Source organism: Anabrus simplex, chromosome 2 (genome assembly GCF_040414725.1).
Source record: "Anabrus simplex isolate iqAnaSimp1 chromosome 2, ASM4041472v1, whole genome shotgun sequence".
Classification (NCBI taxonomy): domain Eukaryota; kingdom Metazoa; phylum Arthropoda; class Insecta; order Orthoptera; family Tettigoniidae; genus Anabrus; species Anabrus simplex.
The window spans coordinates 892,082,538-892,101,184 of record NC_090266.1 but is presented as its reverse complement, the minus strand read 5'-3'; the positions used below and the strand labels follow the sequence as shown (position 1 = coordinate 892,101,184).

Here is an 18,647-nt window from a genome sequence, read left to right as displayed (position 1 = left end):
ATACTGTATTTCACCCCATAATCGTTGCACTTTATTTACACCAAAATTTTTGAAAAATAATAGGGTACGACCATTACGCGAAGACACACTGAGTCATCTTTGGATCTGTCTACTGCGTTTGAAATCTAAGTCTTTTTGAAGCTCTTTGAGACTAGTTCAGGTGGTATAAGGTCCCAACTCTTAATTGCCGACGAGCGTAAGAAGTCGAAGGATGGATGCCTAATATTTCCAGCGGGCTTCAAGTTAGGCCACCGGGTATGACTGCATATTTTATTTTCATTGAGAAGGTGCTTCACTTCGTTTACAAGGTGACCTCGTAATCTAAAATAAGCAGAGTCGGCTGTTCGGTAGTGCACCGGGTCTTCTATCCCACACAGTTTTAACCCAGTCCAGGATGAGTTCTACGACCATCCAACCCTTTGGTTGCACTCGTACACAAATTCCACGTGGAAACTAAATTTTCTTAGGCATCATTTTCCTCTTGGAAGTTATGTAAGGCAGCAACTTTCTTCCATCAGCTCTAATATCAAGCATTGCTGTGCATCTTAATTTCTCACTTCCACTAGTTTTCAGATGTACACTCCATGATCCTTATAGTGCAATAGTGTTGTTGCGAGGCATGCAATATCGAAAGACTGGAACCTGATCAGCATTACCAATTTGACAAAGTATAAATTTTTCTGGCACAAATGTAAGACAAATTGGTGAAAATTTTCAATCTTGTAATTTGCAGGCAGTATTTGACACAGTGTTGTTCTCCTTCGCACCGACAGATTGTGTCGTCGCATGAACCTCATAACCCGCCCTAAACTGACTTATGGGAAGTTGTGTTTGCGCACTACCTTCCGTGCCTTATTTGTAAAATTTCATATGATAACACTGCAGCCAATGATATGTATTTCATTGATGTACACAAACACTTACACTTCCCTGTTTCCGGATATCTAAACGCGTGTCTAGAACAGTTCGCATTTTTTATCTTCTTTTAATTTTCACCAGTTACGCACCAAGTTCCCACTCACTGAAAATTTTCTTTCCACAGCTGTTACAGTGCTGTTCAGCGAAGACAATTACCTTTAGCTTGATGGTGGCAGAAAGGTTTCTGTAATTCTCTATACTGTAATTACAGTACCTTCAGTATGTTAGTGTGATGTTAAACAAGTATAGAAAAAACTACACATACAGTTTTCGGAGTTTCTGAGGTGCCAGAATTTTGTCCCACAGTTCTTTTATGTGCCGGTAAACCTACCAACACAAAGCTGACGTATTGGAGTCCCTTCAAATACTACCTGTCTGAGATGGGATCGAACCCACCAACTTGAGCTCAGAAGGCGAGCACTCTACCATTTGAGTACTCAGTCTGTCAAACAACTAGGAAAGAAATACTAGAATGGGCAATAAAACTCTCTTTCTAAGTGGAAGAAGTTTTAAAATACCTTTCATTGGGGAAAGAGCAGAATTATTCTCCATCACTTGCATCTCATTTCTTTACTCTTATGACCAACTTGAAGACTCTTATCTGTGGAATTGAGGTAAAATGACACTGTTATTTTTTATGAAATTAAGGTTTTGACATATGTTTGTTTTGTTTCCTGCACTCTTTTTCAGGCTGCAAAATAGTATATCTTTCACACAATAATAAGTGCGTTAGCCAGTTTGATGTAAAAGGCACCAAATCTAGTATGCTTACACAGAAATGCCAATTATTGCAGATTTTCCATAGTTTCCGTGGATTTCTCGTGTACTACAGAAGTAGTACTGATTATTACGGATTTTACTAATTCAATGAGTTGAAATTTCACTATAGACGTAGCTCATTTTATCATGTCCAACAGTGAAAATAATAATACTTGTTATCGTCATCATCAATTTCCACTCCAGTCGCCGGGGTGTGGTTAACAAGCCCCCTCCACTCCTTTCTGCCCTTCCTGCTCCATTACTTCCGCCACATCCAATCCAGCTTCTTTAATGTCCTTCCATTCACCTTCTCGGTCTTCCAACTGGTCTCTTTCCCTTAACTATAATTAATTATTTAATTAATTATAATTTTCAATAATTATTAATCAATACTGATCTGCATTTAGGGCAGTTGCCCAGGTGGCAGATTCCCTATCTGTCGTTTCCTTGCCTTTTCTTAAATGATTTCAACGAAATTGGAAATTTATTGAACATCTCCGTGGGTATTTCGAATCCCTAACTCCCCATAAATGAATATTTGTCCCAGTTGGTCCTCTTGAATTCCATCTTTATCTTCATATTGTGATCTTTCATATTTTTAAAGACACCACTCAAACTTATTCGTCTACTAATGTCATTCCATGCCATCTCTCCGCTGACAGCCCGGAATATACCACTTAGTATTTAAAATTCTTATTTTTATTATCCACTCAATTCATATATAAAATGTTTAATGTCTCTATTGTCTCTTAATCATAATACAGTTAATGTAAATAAAGATGAATATGAGGAATCCGGAATATATAGATTAACACATTGGAGATGGCCATATCGGAATGTACTACCCTCCAGAAATCGTAGGGTTTTTAATGGTTTTTGAAATTTTTTCAATGCTAATGTAAGTCATGATTATAACAACTTTTGGAATATTTAGAAAGATTACATTCTCTTCTATACAAAAAAGAGTTTTAATTATCATAATAATTCAGCAATTTTTAAATATACAGGTAAATTTATGACGATAATAAATTTTACAAACGAAAAAAAATCTGACGCAGCTATGGATGCCAGTTCGGTTAATATTTCGAAATCTAGTATTGTGGACACATCTACTGAATCACACTAATACAGATTCTAACCTAATTGGTTAATTGGCACCGGTAACCTTGTTTACAACCAGTAATTTGCTTTCCAGCTGTTCGTTGTTTGACGAGGGGGTTGCATCGAGTTGCTGCAGGTTGTCATCTGTACACGGGAAACACCCACATTCTTAGGAAGTGGTATAAAGCAGTATTATATAACCCACTTCAGGAAGCGGTATAAAACTATGTTACACTTCACACCAATTTGAAATTAGCTCATTATCTACATTAACTTGCCTGAAGCACCAGAATCATTGTGTTAACTTAGTGTGTAATTGTTATCGTCATCCTCATTTTCAAAACTCGTGCCTTCCGTTAGAACATTCATTATAGATTCGTTGTTGAAATTTCGTACACTTGAATTAGACATGCTAAATATTCACAAGAATTACACAAACAAGCCTTCCTCTTGAACACACTCTCTTCCAGTCCGCATGTACCGTACTTAATTTCCCGCCCATTTCACAGCTGCGAGTCAACGATTATCAGCCCCAGGTTATGTAGGAACGTGGCTGTGTTATCAATGCCTTGAAAGAAGAGCTCCTCACTTACGTTCATAACTAGTACATTTTATGTTTATAGAAGCAGTCTACTGTATCATAGTGAAGTCACAGCTCGCTGAAATGGCAGCTCCTATTTTTTAGCGACAGTGGAAAAGTGTTCAAAAACAATAAAGGTGTTCACTAATCCACCCGTAGTCTCTACGAGCGGCGTCTCCAGTGTGTTAACATGCACACAGTGCAATTTCTTATATGTTGGCCAGAATGGGCGCAGTTTTATCACAAGATATATGGAACACTATAACGCATTAAAACATATGTATTCCGCAGTGGCTAACCACATGAAAGAGACCGGACAAGAATTTAGCACAATAGATAAGGACCTCAGGGTAATAAAAAGAATTGAGAAAGGAAAGTTAATGACTGAATACGAAAACATTTATATTTATTTAGATCAGCTTTTCAATAGGGGGGGGAAAAACCCTAAATGATGCAGTCGAAATAAAAAGCCCATTAATAGAACAATTGCCAAAATTGCTACAAGCTTTCAAATCAGATAACAGTAAAATTTCAAAAAATTTTAACCGTATTCCTTCCAATACGCCAACAAATACAACTCCCACCACAATTCCTTCCTCTACGCCCTCTACTCGCCCTCCTCACGTTACGCCAATGACCAATGCTCCGCCCAAAACCCCTTCTCCTTCTCCACCTACTCGCCTTCCACCACACCCGCTTCATTCGTATAACACAAGAAGTGAAAACGTTATGACAAATAGTCTCAGTACTGCTACAAGCACAACTAAACAAAAATGCGTGAAACAAAGGAGTAAGTGATATTCCAGCTTCAGTGTACTCATAACAACATTTACAAACTATTACAATTTTAATAATCCTTTGTTGCAGACACAATCATCCATAATGTTGCAACACATCACATTTATGAAACAATTATTGGTGTCTCTTTAAACTACGCTTAACAACAAACTGACCAGTGAATATAGGCAGACTTAAATCAGTTGAAGATTGTGAAGACTACAAGTATGATGCACACAAGAGTATAAACCTCCAATGATCCATCCCTTAATAATGATGTAGTTCTCAATTACTGTAAACACAACGGAAAAAATACTGCAAGTTTAATCCTTTAACTTTCACTAATTTCATTTCAAACTCCGATAAATACACTAACAGCATTTGAAATATCAAGAAACAAATGAGAATTAGCCAAATCTTCCATCTTAATTGGCATATTTAATATGACTTGGATATCAGTATTATCTCATTAATGTCTAGTCCATTAATGATACAATTTAACTGTCAATTTTACTTGCTTACATTTTAAGCAGTACAAAAAAAAATTATTGTGTAAAACATTTTCAGTGAACAAAATTATTATAAATAACCTTGAGAAAATTGTATAAAAGACGGCTGAGGATGCTCGATACAGCGAGCGAAACATATCCCAAGTAACGTTTGTATTGTAATGTCCCTTTAGAGACAATAAACATTTTATGTATTGAATTGAGTGGATAATGAAAATAAGAATTGTTAATAATAGTAGTAAGTTCAATACGGGTAAAAACATGAAGTTGGTCTTGTGCAACATACCACTTAGTCGAGCAGCTCGTCTTCTTTCTCCCAAGTCTTCCCAGTCCAAACTTGGCAACATTTTTGTAACGCTATTCTTTTGTCGGAAATCACCCAGAACAAATCGAGCTGCCTTTCTTTCAATTTTTTTCCAGTTCATGAATCAAGAAATCCTGGTGAGGGTCCCATACTCTGGAACCATACTCTAGTCGGGGTCTTACCAGAGACTTACATGCCCTCTCCTTTACATCCTTACAACAACTCCCAAACACCCTCATAACCATGCACAGAGATCTGTACCCTTTACTTACAATCCCATTTATGTGATTACCCCAACGAAGATCTTTTCTTATATTAACACCTAGATACTTACCATGATCCCCAAAAGTAACTTTCACCCCATCAACACAATAATTAAAACAGAGAGGATTTTTCCTATTTGTGAAACTCACAACCTGACTTTTAACCCTGTTTATCATCATACCATTGCCTACTGTCCATCTCACAATATTATTGAGGTCATTTTGCAGTTGCTCACAATCTTGTAACTTATTTATTACTCTATACAGAATAACATCACCCGCAAAAAGCCCATCTCTGATTCCACTTCTTTACTCCTGTCATTTACATACATAAGAAAACATAAAGGTTCAATAATACTGCCTTGAGGAATTCCCCTCTTAATTATTACAGGGTCAGATAAAGCCTCACTTACTCTAATTCTCTGAGATCTATTTTCTAGAAATATAGCAAACCATTCAGTCACTCTTTCGTCTAGTCCAATTGCACTCAGTTTTTCCAGTAGTCTCCCACGATCCACCCTATCAAATGCTTTAGGCAGGTCAGTCACGATACAGTCCACTTCACCTCCTGAATCCAAGATATCTGCTATATCTACCTGGAATCCTACAAGTTGAGCTTCTGTGGAATAACCTCTCCTAAAACCGAATTGCCTTCTATCAAACAAGTTATTAACCCTTAATCGGGCGCGTAGCGGTCTAAACGACCGACCTCTAAAAGTTTTGGTCAGGGAATCCGTCTGAAGGTCAGCTATGCTTCCCCTCCTCCAGACTATCTCCCCCAAGGGATCATGTAGCCACCTGATAGGGTGGCCCCTCGTCAGACACCCTGTAGACAGAAAGGTAGATGTTCGAGTCAGTCTGCGGTCTTTTACACCGTTGCGCCCGTTAGAGTAACTTGTGTCTCGGTCATTGTGACCAGTACGCGCCCGGCTGTGTTTTACTAGATTCGTTTAGTTTCGTGTGCATATACATCTCAATATGGATCCTGCTGAAGAGGAAAGGATCCGATTATTGATAGAGAGTGTTGAAAAGGAAGAAAGTGAAAGAATAACTGCATTTGTGAAATACAGAGACAAAGCAGTAGGATGCCTATTGGAAGAAGTTGATGAGGCAGCAGAAGATACTTCCAGACAGCAGCCACAAAGTGATGATGAAGGTGAAACTGACAATCTTCAGGTTACTGACCATGATACAAATAGTGAGTTATCTGGTGATGATGGATGGGCTGCTTGTGTTTCTGAAGTGAATTTGACAGGCAAGGACGGTAAGACATAATGGCATGCACACCCAACATTCGCAAGGACTGGTCGTGGACCAGGTCATAATATTGTAACATGCCTTATAGGGCCTAAAGGTTTAGCCAGGAATGTTAAAACTCCAATTGGAACCTGGGAGCTATTTTTTCCAGACGATATTGTACAAAAGATTGTCGACTATACCAATATTTGGTTAAAACAATGACAATAATTCTTCAGTGTGTTCACATAAAGAAAATAGTGCAAAATTGAACTTGAATATGAACTCAAATATACGTAAAATATTGTATAAATCTCTCATATACATGTTTTTCACAAAGGTGGTAGTTATGCTGTAAGATTAGAAGTTTTTATCATTTGAGATACAAATATTTCTGAAAAAACTGTGTTTTAATTTATGATTACTTATGCCAGAAATATTACAATGACAATGGATGAAGGGGAGGGTAAATATATATCTGTTTCAAACAGCTTCAATTTCAAGTTATTTTTCAAAGCTTTCAAAATTTATTTGTAAATCAACTCAGTTTTCAACAAGTTTTTATTTTTCTAATGCGGTCATTGAGTACGTAAAATGTTTTAAATATTATCTAAATAATAGTAAACTTACTTGCAACATTATTAAACTTCAACATTTTGATTAGATTCCAAGGCCGTACAATAAATTATGAAAATAATCGCTGCGGTCTAAAAGACCGCGCGCGCCCGAGAGTGTTTGTCGGAAGAGCGCGCCCGATTGAGGGTTAATATCGCAAACGTGTCTAATATAATCAGAAAGAATGCCTTCCCAAAGCTTACATGCAACGCATGTCAAACTTACTGGTCTGTAATTTTCAGCTTTGTCTCTACACCCTTCCCTTTATACACAGGGCTACTATAGCAACTCTCCATTCATTTGGTATAGCTCCTTCATGCAAACAATAATGAAATAAGTACTTCAGATATGGTACTACATCCCAACCCATTGTCTTTAGTATATCCCCGGAAATATTATCAATCCCCGCTGATTTCCTAGTTTTCAACTTTTGTATCGTATTGTAAATGTCATTGTTATCATATGTAAATTTTAATACTTCTTTCGCATTAGTCACCTCCTCTATCTGGATATTATCCTTGTAACCAACAATACATACTGCTGACTGAATACTTCTGCCTTCTCTTTCCAATTACCTTCTTGCTACCCGTTCCTTTCGCATTCTTTTTACATGTCCGAACCATCTCAGTCTTGCTTTCTGTATTTTCTGTACTAACGGTTCTATATTTAGCTCTTCTCTGATTTTAATATTTTGAATTCTATCTCTTCTTGTCTTTATAACCGATGTTTTTAAAAATTTCATTTCTGCTGCTTGGATATTACTATCTTGTCTCTTATTAGTTACCAACGTTTCTAGTCCATATGTTACTATTGGTATGAAATACTGTTTATATAATGTTGATTTCGTTCCCTTGAGTACTTTGTCATCCCATAGAAGCTCTCTGACTTGATAAAATGTTGTACCTTTACTTAATCTCTTATTAATTTCAGGGTTGATTTCATTACTTCCATTAATAATCCTACCCAGATATGTAAACTGTTCTACATTTCCTAACCATTCTCAGTCTATTTTCATTTGGCTTCTCTTTTTACTTTTCCACAGTGCATGACTACAGTTTTCTTTTTACTAAATACCATTTCAAACTCCTTCAGATTTTCATTGTCCAGTCTCCTTTGTACTTCCTTTTCTCTCCTTCCCCAAATCACCACATCGTCTTCAAATACCAAAGCATTCACTTCATCACTACTGATACTCTGTTTTACACATTTTATGATTTCATCAATCCTTTCAAATTCCAACCATGTTATCGGGTTTTCTTCTTTTTCTCCATCTATTATTTCCATTTTCATATCTCCTTCTTCCTCCAGGCAGTCATGCTCATTATAAATTTTTTTCAATATACTTTGCCATCACCTTCTGAAGACCCTTTTCATCATATAATATAGATCCATCTTCTCTCTCTAATGCCTTGATTTTTTCTTGATTTATTCTCTTCAATTTTGTTACTCTATATAATCGTTTCTGATTTCCTCGACTATCTTGCTGAATTTTGTTGGTGAACTCTCCCCAACATTTCTCCTTTTCTTCCTTGATACTCCTCTTTACTTGTAGTTTCAATCTTTTGTATTCCACATGTAACCATTCTATCTTATTCTGATCCCTCTGATACGTGTTTGCTTTTCCTTATCCATTTCTTTCTTCGCCTTGTTCCTTTCTTTTATTTATTTTTTTATTTTGTCTGCCCACCACCGTGTCTCCTTTCTCTTAACCTTTGCTTTTGTTTTCCCTCATACCTCAGTTGCTGCTTCCACAAGTGTCTGTCTTAAATTATCCCACTCTTCTCCACTTCGCATTTCCATGTTAGGCAACTTCCTGTTTATACAGTCTTGGAATGCCATTCTTTTATCCTCCTCCTCCTCCAATTCCCAAATCCTGATCTTTGGTTTGTTCTTCAGTACAGTTTTGGGGATTTTTACTTGTTTGTTTCCACAATTAATAATCTATGATCATCTTCCATACTTTCACTGGGGTTTATCTTTGTTTTCGTGACGTATCATGACGTGTGAAGTTATGTACTGTAACTTGTAAGAGGCAAACATGTTCATTCTAAAAGCCAGCAACCCTCCAATCCAATCCCAATTTATATATTTTACATGTTTATGAAAATTGTGCAACTTTTTCCATCTTCATGAACGTGAAGACTCAATGCCAATGGCTGAAGTTTTGAAGTGAACAGTCACTCCAGAAGTGCAGTATGGCTAATCTTTCCCACCAGAGAATAAAGTAAGTGTGAACAAAACCACGTGACTTCCAGCGCTTTATACTACCTTTGTCCATCCGCATTGTGCATAGTCCGTTTCTAAATTTTAAAATACAAGCTGTTCATGGAAATATGAAGTATAACATATTAAATGCTAGAGTGTTTTGTAGATTACAAATTATATTATTGTTCTAAGATTCTGGTGGATATCTTAACATCAGATATCTGTTCACGAAAATCCTCTAGTTACCTGCTGTAGCAGCTGGCCTTTGATGTCGTTCATGCACAGGTGCACGACCTTGATTCAGTTCACTTCAGCTCATTCTCTTTGGCTTCACTGGCTACACAGAACTTGTATTCGGGTGATAGTGGGTTCGAACCCCACTGTCAGCAGCCCTGAAGTTGGTTTTCTGTGGTTTCCCATTTTTACACCAGGTAAACACTGGGGCTACCTTAATTAAGGCCACGACGACTTCCTTCCCACTTATAGCCCTTTCCTCTCCCATCGTCAGCATAAGACCTATCTGTGTCAGTGCAACGCAAAAGCAGACTGTAAAGAAAATAAAAAAAATAAATGTATCCTGATTATAATTATCACAAAATTAACATTTAATTACAATAAATAGAAATCAGGATCCCACCTAATCAGTGCATATTTATGTGTGACTATGTATATATCACATTGTGGGACTAGTTTCAATCATATAATGATCATCCTCAGCCACTTATAACTAAAAATTGCATTAGAATCTGTGTGTATACATAAGACAATGACAAAACTTATACAAAAAATTGGGAGATGGGCTCATGAGCTGTGTTGTGAAGTTTGATGCGTCTTAAAACAGTAAAATTTTGCATCTGGTGACATCACAACAGGTTTAAATTCAAATAATTAAAATTACTTCTAATGACATTCTCATTGGATAAAATGGTATTTTGATAAATGAAAAATTCATCCCATTTAATTAAGACTGTGGAAAGTGCATCTATGGGAATTTCAGCATTCACACGATCATGAATATCACATGAGCAGTGTCAGTTGAAACCCACAAATTGAGTAATAAGATGATGCTGAGGAGAAATTAGCAGATTTTTCTTTAGTGAACTTCAGTAGAGTCTAATGGAAACAAGAAAGGTCCACCTATTCAATACCATATAATGTTATAAGAAAAATTAGATTATACTCAGTACTGATTTTGATGCTGGTGTGCATCATCAGCCAAAAATAAGAAAAATATACATAGACAAGGTTACAATAAACAATGCATAAAGTATACACAAATTTTACAAAACTGGCAAGACCTAATTATAAAGCGAGGTCCATAAACATTAACTTATGACTTAAACCTAAAAATAGCACCAACTGTCTTAAAACTTTGAGTATATGTTCTCTTGATAAAAGTCCTCTGAATCTAAAAACATTAAACCATGTGCGAGCAGATTAAATTAAGCCGAGGACAAAAAACCAATGCTTCACTATCATAAAAGTCCAAGAGCATATTTTTAATTTTGTAAGAACATATGTATAAAAGGTTTTCTTGATGAACATTCAATGAGTATTAGAGTAACTGGTGCAAGAAATAAGAAACCATTTTTCTATTGGTTAAAAATGGCTGTCATTAAAATAATGTAACCAGTCAAAAGACATAACAACTTCCAGTACTAAAAGAGAACATGAGAGAAGTACAGACAGTGTTTTGCGTAATAAAACATATGTCTTCTCTAACTTAGCAGACTGAATCCAGCCACGTTCTTTAAGTATTAAATAACAAGATCTTTTTAATGAAAAATTGGCGAACGCCCTGTTTCCAGGGTACTGAACGATGTTCTCGAGGACATGTTCAGCTCACCAGGATGAAATGATGATGAAGACAACTCATACACCCAGCCCCCGTGCCAGCGAAATTAACCAATGATGGTTAAAATTCCCGACCCTACCGGGAATCGAACCCGGGACCCCTGTGGCCAAAGACCAGCATGCTAACAATTTAGCCATGAAGCCAGACAGTATGGAAGGTGATCATAGATTACTAATTGTGGAATTAAAACAAGTAAAAATCCCTAAAATTTTATTGAAGAAGAAACCAAATATCAGGATTTGGGAAATGGAGGAGGAGGATAAAAGAATGGCATTCCAAGATTGTATAAAAACGAAGTTGCCTAACACGGAAATGCGAAGTGGGGAAGAGGAGTGGGACAATTTAAGACAGACATCTGTGGAAGCAGCAATTGAGATATGTGGGAAAAAACAAAAGCAAAGGTTATGGGAAAGGAGACACAGTAGTGGACAGACAAAATAAAAAAAGGAATAAAAGAAAGGAATAAGGTGAAGAAAGAAATGGATAAGGAAATGCAAAAACATATCAGAGGGATGAGAATAAGATAGAAAGGTTATATGTGGAATACAAAAGATTGAAACTACAAGTAAAGAGGAGTATCAAGGAAGAAAAGGAGAAATGTTGGGGAGAGTTTACCAACAAAATTGAGCAAGATAGTCGAGGAAATCTGAAACTTTTATACAGAGTAATAAAATCGAAAAGAATAAATCAAGAAAAAATCAAGGCATTAGAGAGAAGATGGATCCATAGTACATCACAAAAAGGATCTTCAGAAGGTGATGGCAAAGTATTTTGAAAAACTTTATAATGAGGATGACTGCTCGGAGGGAGAAGGTGATAAGAAAATGGAAATAATAGGCGGAGAAAAAGAAGAGAACCCGATAACATGGTTGGAATTTGAAAGGGCAGTGAAAGCAACGTCCAAAGGTAAAGCGAGTGGAAAAGACTAATTCAATGCCGATATGATTAAGGCAGCAGGAAGCATTTTACTACAGTGGCTATACAGAGCCCTCAATGCCATATGGAAGGATGAAAGGATCTGAAGATTGGCAACAAGGAAGCATTGTACCACTGTTCAAAAAAGAAAATAGGAAGAAATGTGAAAATTATAGAGGTATAACCCTATTATCACATGGGCTAAAAGTAATGGAGAAAGTCATAGACAAAAGACTGAGGGATATAATAGAAACACAGTTAGAGGAAGAACAATATGGCTTTAGACTGAATAGATCAACAATAGACTTGATATTTTCAGTGCGAACGATAATGGAAAACATCTGGAAAGGAACAAGGAAATCATCTTCATATTTTTGGATTTGGAAAAAGCTTATGATACAGTTAAGAGAAAACATGTATGGGAATGCCTACAGAAAAGGAATGTACTATACGCGAACTTTTTCTCGAGTCCGATTTTTACGGGGTATGGGGTAAGGAGGGAGCGCTGACGGTTCCGGTTATACTGCCAACTGGATGGAAATGAAATCTGAATTGAATCGATAAATGATCGATCAATATGAATTTTCTGAACATTTATTATCTTAAGCCAACAACTCTGTCGTACATACATTATTTAACATTAAATAACATTTCTCGATGCAAATCTTGTTCCTAGCATGAATTATATAGTTTGGCTTTGCTGTGTAAACAACATCAGAACTAGTTCGTAAAGTGTACACCAGATGTCGCACAGCGATGCATAGTTTGTGTTTCAAAGGTTGCCAAGGTCTACCGATTCAGCACTAGGGAGCTCAGGGCTCAAGAAAAGGTCTGCGTATAGTACCAAAATCATTAACAAGATAAAAATGTTGTATGTATCACGAGAGTAAAAGCAGTGTACAAGTGGGGAATGGTGACTGAAACATTTTATACAAAAAAAGGTCTCAAGCAAGGTAGTGCACTGTTGCCATTATTATTTATTATATTGATGGATGAAATCATAAAACGTGTAAAACAAAGTATCAGTAGTGATGAAGTGATTGCTTTGGTATTTGCAGATGATGTGGTGATTTGGGGAAAGGGAGAAAAGGAAGTACGAAGGAGACTGGACATTTGGAATGAAAATCTGAAGGAGTCTGGAATGGTAATTAGTAAAAGGAAAACTGTAGTCATGCACTGTGGAAAAAAGAAAAAGAGAAGCCAAGTGAACATAGACGGAGAACGGTTAGAGAATCTACAACAGTTTACATATCTAGGTAGCATTATTATTATTTCATACCAATTGTAACATACGGACTAGAAACGCTGGTAACTAATAAGAGACGAGATAGTAAGATCCAAGCAGTAGAAATGAAATTTTTAAGAACATCTGTTAAAAAGACAAAAAGAGAGAGAATTCAACATACTAAAATCATACAAGAGCTAAATATAGAACCATTAGTACCGAAGATACAGAAAGCAATACTGAGATGGTTTGGACATGTAAAATGAATGGGAAAGGAACGGGTAGCAAGAAGGGAATTGGAAAGAGAAGTTAAGGGAAAGAGACCAGTTGGAAGATCGAGGAGGAGGATGGATCAGATTAGGAAAGGCATTAGAGAAGCTGGATTGGATGTGGCGGAAGTAATGGAGCAGGAAAAGTGGAAGGACAGAAAGGAGTGGAGGAGGCTTGTTAACCACACCCAGGCAACTGAAGTGGGACATTGATGATGATGATGATGAAAAGAAATCATAACTTATCATTATGAGAAACCAGCTTTGCATAACAGAATAAATAAATTAAACAAAGCAAATTATATTACCAAGACTACATACAATAAAAATAAGCTTATCAATAGCAGCAAAATTATGACGTTCTAAAACAGTCACACAGCCAGAAATAACTTACACTAGTGAAACCATTTTTAAAACCTCTAACACAGCTGAAACAGACAAAATACTTAAGACAGAAAGAAGAATAATTAGAACATGCATAAATAAACATTATCAAATTAATGAACAATGGAGAATAGCATCATATAAGACAGTTTATAAGAAAATTGAACCAGTATTGAGCACGATTAGGAAAAAACATTTATCATTCTTTGGACATCTTATCAAAACACCTGACACCAGAATTGGCAGAAGAATAATTGAAAGATTATGGAATAGCAAGACCAAGATTGAATGGATCACGGAAATTAAGGTGGATATTGAAGAACTACAGATAACAATAGTCAATCTTAAAAACAAAACGGAAGAAATTAAGATACTTCAAGACACACACACACCAGGCTACAGACCAAGATCAATGAAAGGTCTAATGGGAGGGTATTTTCAACAGAACAACGGAAGGCAGCATCTCTCAGAATGAAAAAATATTGGGCTGATGTGTTTGAGTCAGCAGTCCATAGACTGGTTTGATGCAGCTCTCCATGCCACCCTATCATGTGCTAACCTTTTCATTTCTACGTAACCATTGCATCCTACATTGGGCTGATAGGAAATAAAATCTCCTTTGTATAAAGGCCATAAAGTGTAAAGTTAAAATAAAATTATTATTATTATTATTATTATTATTATTATTATTATTATTATTATTATTATTATTATTATTATTATTATTATTATTGCCGGGTTTAGTGGTTTTATTAGCTTTTTTGTAGGTTTATAATGTCATTAAATTTCTACTTTGCTTCATATCTAACTTCATCCTGTTTATCAGAGGGGAGTTTACTAATGGCTAGTTCTGTTTCAATTGTAGTGATGATAAAGTTATCAAGTATGTTGGAGATGGGCCAGTTATGTTTGACTTTTGCTTAAAATTGAAGTCCAAATGCCATTTAGAGCAATATTGGACAAATTGGTAAAAGGGGGATGAAATTTGTGTGGCATGTCATTAGTAGTTTTTGTCACGTATTTTAAATCTATGATTGTTTATCTTTCTTTCTAAAACTTGTTGCTTTCAAGATAATATAGTTTGCAACATGTTGCACAAGAACTAAATGAAAAGGCTGAAGGAAACACAATAGAGGAAGAATGGATAGTCATGCTAAAGAAATAATAGGAAGAGAGGAAAGATCACCTAAGAATCAATGGATAATCAGGAGATACTAGACCTGACTGATGAAAGACAAAAGTACAAGAATGCAAAAAATGAAGAGGGCGAAAAGGAACATAGGTGATGATAGAATGAAGTAGAAAGTGCAAGATAGCCAAAGAAGAATGGCTGAAGGAGAAGTGCAAGGATGTGGAAGGTTGTATGGTCCTAGGAAAGGTAGATGCTGCATACAGAAAAATCAAGGAAACCTTTAGGTGTATGAATATTAAGAGCTCAGATGGAAAGCCACTTCTAGGGAAAGAAGACAAAGCAGGAAGATGGCAAGAACTATTGGATATGCTTGAGAATGGTCGGCTGTTGATTGCTCTTATATTGTTGTAGTGATGAAGTAGTTAAAACCTATTGACATTTTTAAATTTTTTACGTGTGTGATCCATTTAGTGCTATTTATATATCGGTGTTTAGTGCTTGTTGGTAGAAATTAGTAGTAGTGATATTTATTTGAATTTCATAACAAGTAGTAGAGTTGGTGTTCAGTAGATTACGGTTTCTAGGTTAAGTAGGCTAGCTAGGTATACCTTGTTTTGAATTTAGGTAAAAGGAATAATTTAGGTAATAATATAAATAAAAAAAAATTTTAAATTTAATATCTGTAGGTTCATTGGTATAATACTTACGAAGGCAGATTATCATAAGGAGATGTAACTTCCGCAACTTTTCCAGTACCCGTATTCTGTATAGATATCTGTTCAAACTATCACGAAGGTAATAATTCATTAAATTAAATAATATGATACGCCTGTAAACTTCGATTTAAAAGAAGTTAAAGAGAATACACTGTATTTCACTGGATAATTACAGTACTCAACAGTCTTTGGATTGTTGATGATTGTTGCTACATTCCGACGAGATCAGAGAGTACATGCACATGGTAGTTGTGTAAACAAATACAAAAATCAGCTGATTACTGTATTCCAATAAATTGTAGTCAAAGTGCCCGGCATACTTTAAACTTTTGCACCTTCGTTTATTCATCAAGTAAAAGATAATAATCAAATTTCTATACCCCAATAATATTGCAGTTCAAGCCCCTGGCGTAGTTTAGACAGAAATGATTATAGACCTCTTATTTTTCAGCATTTAAGGACACTTTTATTCCCTGTCCCGCGTAGTAGGGAAAATAATAATCCACCAGTGGTAAATATCCATTAGAGCATAGAACTAATAATAATCTGTGTAAGCATTTAGCTTTGTTGGTAATCTATGAGTAGTTATTACAAATTTCAAACTTGCAATTTTCATTTCTGTTTGTGCTTTGTAGTAACATACGTTATTGTAATTAGGATACATCTGAACATAGTTTAAAATTACTGTAGTGTACTGTACAGTAGTATACGAGTAATATCTTATTAGAAATTAGTGTGCTTATTCTATTATTGTAAAATATTTGTGTAGTGTAGTAGAGGTATCCGTAGAAATTCTCTTACTAGAATTCTGTAATTGTAATTAGGATAGGCTTAACTGCAGTTTAGAATTGTGTATTTCTTGTGTACTCCTTTCAGTATTCAGTAATTAACAGCAGTTTTTATCCTGCTGTGATGTTGTAGGATAAAAATAGAGTACGACTAAGTAGTAGTATATGAATTACCTTATTGTCGTGTGATCTTTTTGTACTTTCTTAGAATATATTTCTTTCCTTTCATTATTTGCACATAAGTTATTTTATTTTTCCTTTTATTTTATTTTTTCTGTAAAGAATGGTTAAGGAGTGCAAGTGTAGGAACAGTGGGTTAGGCGAGGCATTGAGGAGTTTGAGGAAGATAATTAAGATTCATCTCAGAAGACAGGAAGGAAGGTAGGCCTCCCTCAAACAATGTACAGGATACAATAGGGGTAAAAGAGGGATGGGAAGGAAAGGGGGAAATTGTAGAAGATAGGTGGTCTAATGTTCTAATTGCAGGCTAAGGGCTCTATTCAGGATCAGAATTCAGGACAGGTGTCTATGAGAAATCGGTACGAGTCACTGCAGGTAGAACAACAGTGGGAATGTGAGGAACAGGGAACTGTTACTGAGATGTGTGGAAGTAGGAGGAAGGGCAAAAGTAGGGAAGGGAAATGTAGAGTAGAGGCTAGGAAAAGACAGGTGAAACGGGGTCATGGGTGGGGAAAAGAGAGGAGGAAGTAGCTTCTGCAACTGTCAGGAAAGATAGAGCAGACTAGGAGGGGATCAAATGAGGTGGATAGGGTTGAGGCTCTGGTCATAGGGGATTTCATTGTTAGACATGTGAGGAAAATGTGTGGAGGAAAGGGAACCAGGGTTGAGTGTTATCCAGGAATTAGGTTGGGGCAGATGTTGAGGAAAGTAGAAGAGGAGGAGGAGGGGAAGGAGAAGGTGGTAGTGTTTCACATTGGTACCAACAACTTAAGGCAAGCTGATATAAGTACCAACATTGTTGGGGATGTGTGGTATATGGTAAATGCAGCACAGGTGGAGGTTAAGGAAACAGAGATTGTTATCAGTGGAAAACTATGTAGGAGGGATACTGACTGGAGGGTGATTGGGGATTTAAATGAGATTATAGAGTGGATATGTGGGAAACTGGGAGTGAGATTTCTAGATCCTAATAGGTGGGTAGGAGATAAGGATTTGCGCTCAGATCGTCTTCACTTAACTGCAGTGGTACGTATAAGTGAGAAAATTTGTTTGGAAGGATAATAGGGAGGTACATTCAGTGAAAGGGAGTGGTCTAGGGAGCAGTGATAAGGTTACAGGGCTCTGGAAGTCAAGTAGGGATGACATAAAAATGTTGTAGAAGTATTGTAAAGAAAGGAATAGAATTAAGTAATTTAATAGATATATAATTACCAGATATTGTAATAGGAGTTGAATCATGGCTGAGAAATGATATATGGATGCAGAAATATTCTCACAGAACTGGAGTGTGTATTGTAGAAATAGGATAGGAATGGTGGGAAGGTGAGTATTCTTTCTGGTGAAAGAAGAATTTGTAAGCTACGAAAAAGTTAAAGATGACATACATGAAATTCTAGGTGTAAGGCTCATTTCTGAATTGAATACGCAACTTGATATCTTTCGACTGTTCAGACCAGGAAAGGGTAGCGCTGACGCTGATTCAGAATTATTTGATAAGATAATCAGGCATGTGGGAAACGACATAGAAAGGAATGTGATTGTAGCGAAAGATCTGAATTTACCAAATGTCAATAGGGAAGGTAATACGAACAACAGGAAGCCTGACCAACAAATGGCAAATAAGCTAATATGGGAAGGAAAGCTGATTCAGAAAGTGATAGAACCAACTAGAGGGAAAAATATCCTGGACGTGGTGCTGATAAAACCAGATGGGCTCTATAGAGAAACCGAAGTAACAGATGGTATTAGTGATCATGAAGTTATTTTTGTTGTAGTTGAAAATAAATGTGATAGAAAGGAAGGCCTTAAAAGTAGGACTATTAGGCACTATCATATGGTTGATAAAGCAGGCATGAGGGAGTTTTTAAAAAGTAACTATGATCAGTGGAAAACAGTAAATAAAAATGTAAACAGAC

The 18,647-nt window shown here is 36.3% G+C and overlaps 1 protein-coding gene and 1 long non-coding RNA gene across 2 annotated transcripts in view; one reads left to right on the top strand and one right to left on the bottom strand.

Moving 5' to 3' along the window:
* Positions 1-18,647, bottom strand: part of LOC137498559 (uncharacterized) — a 143,491-nt gene that overhangs the window by 42,234 nt on the left and 82,610 nt on the right. The gene's annotated exons all lie outside the window — the stretch shown is intronic.
* The window catches only part of LOC136864537 (protein MEMO1), a 160,147-nt gene that overhangs the window by 103,228 nt on the left and 38,272 nt on the right, over positions 1-18,647 (top strand). The gene's annotated exons all lie outside the window — the stretch shown is intronic.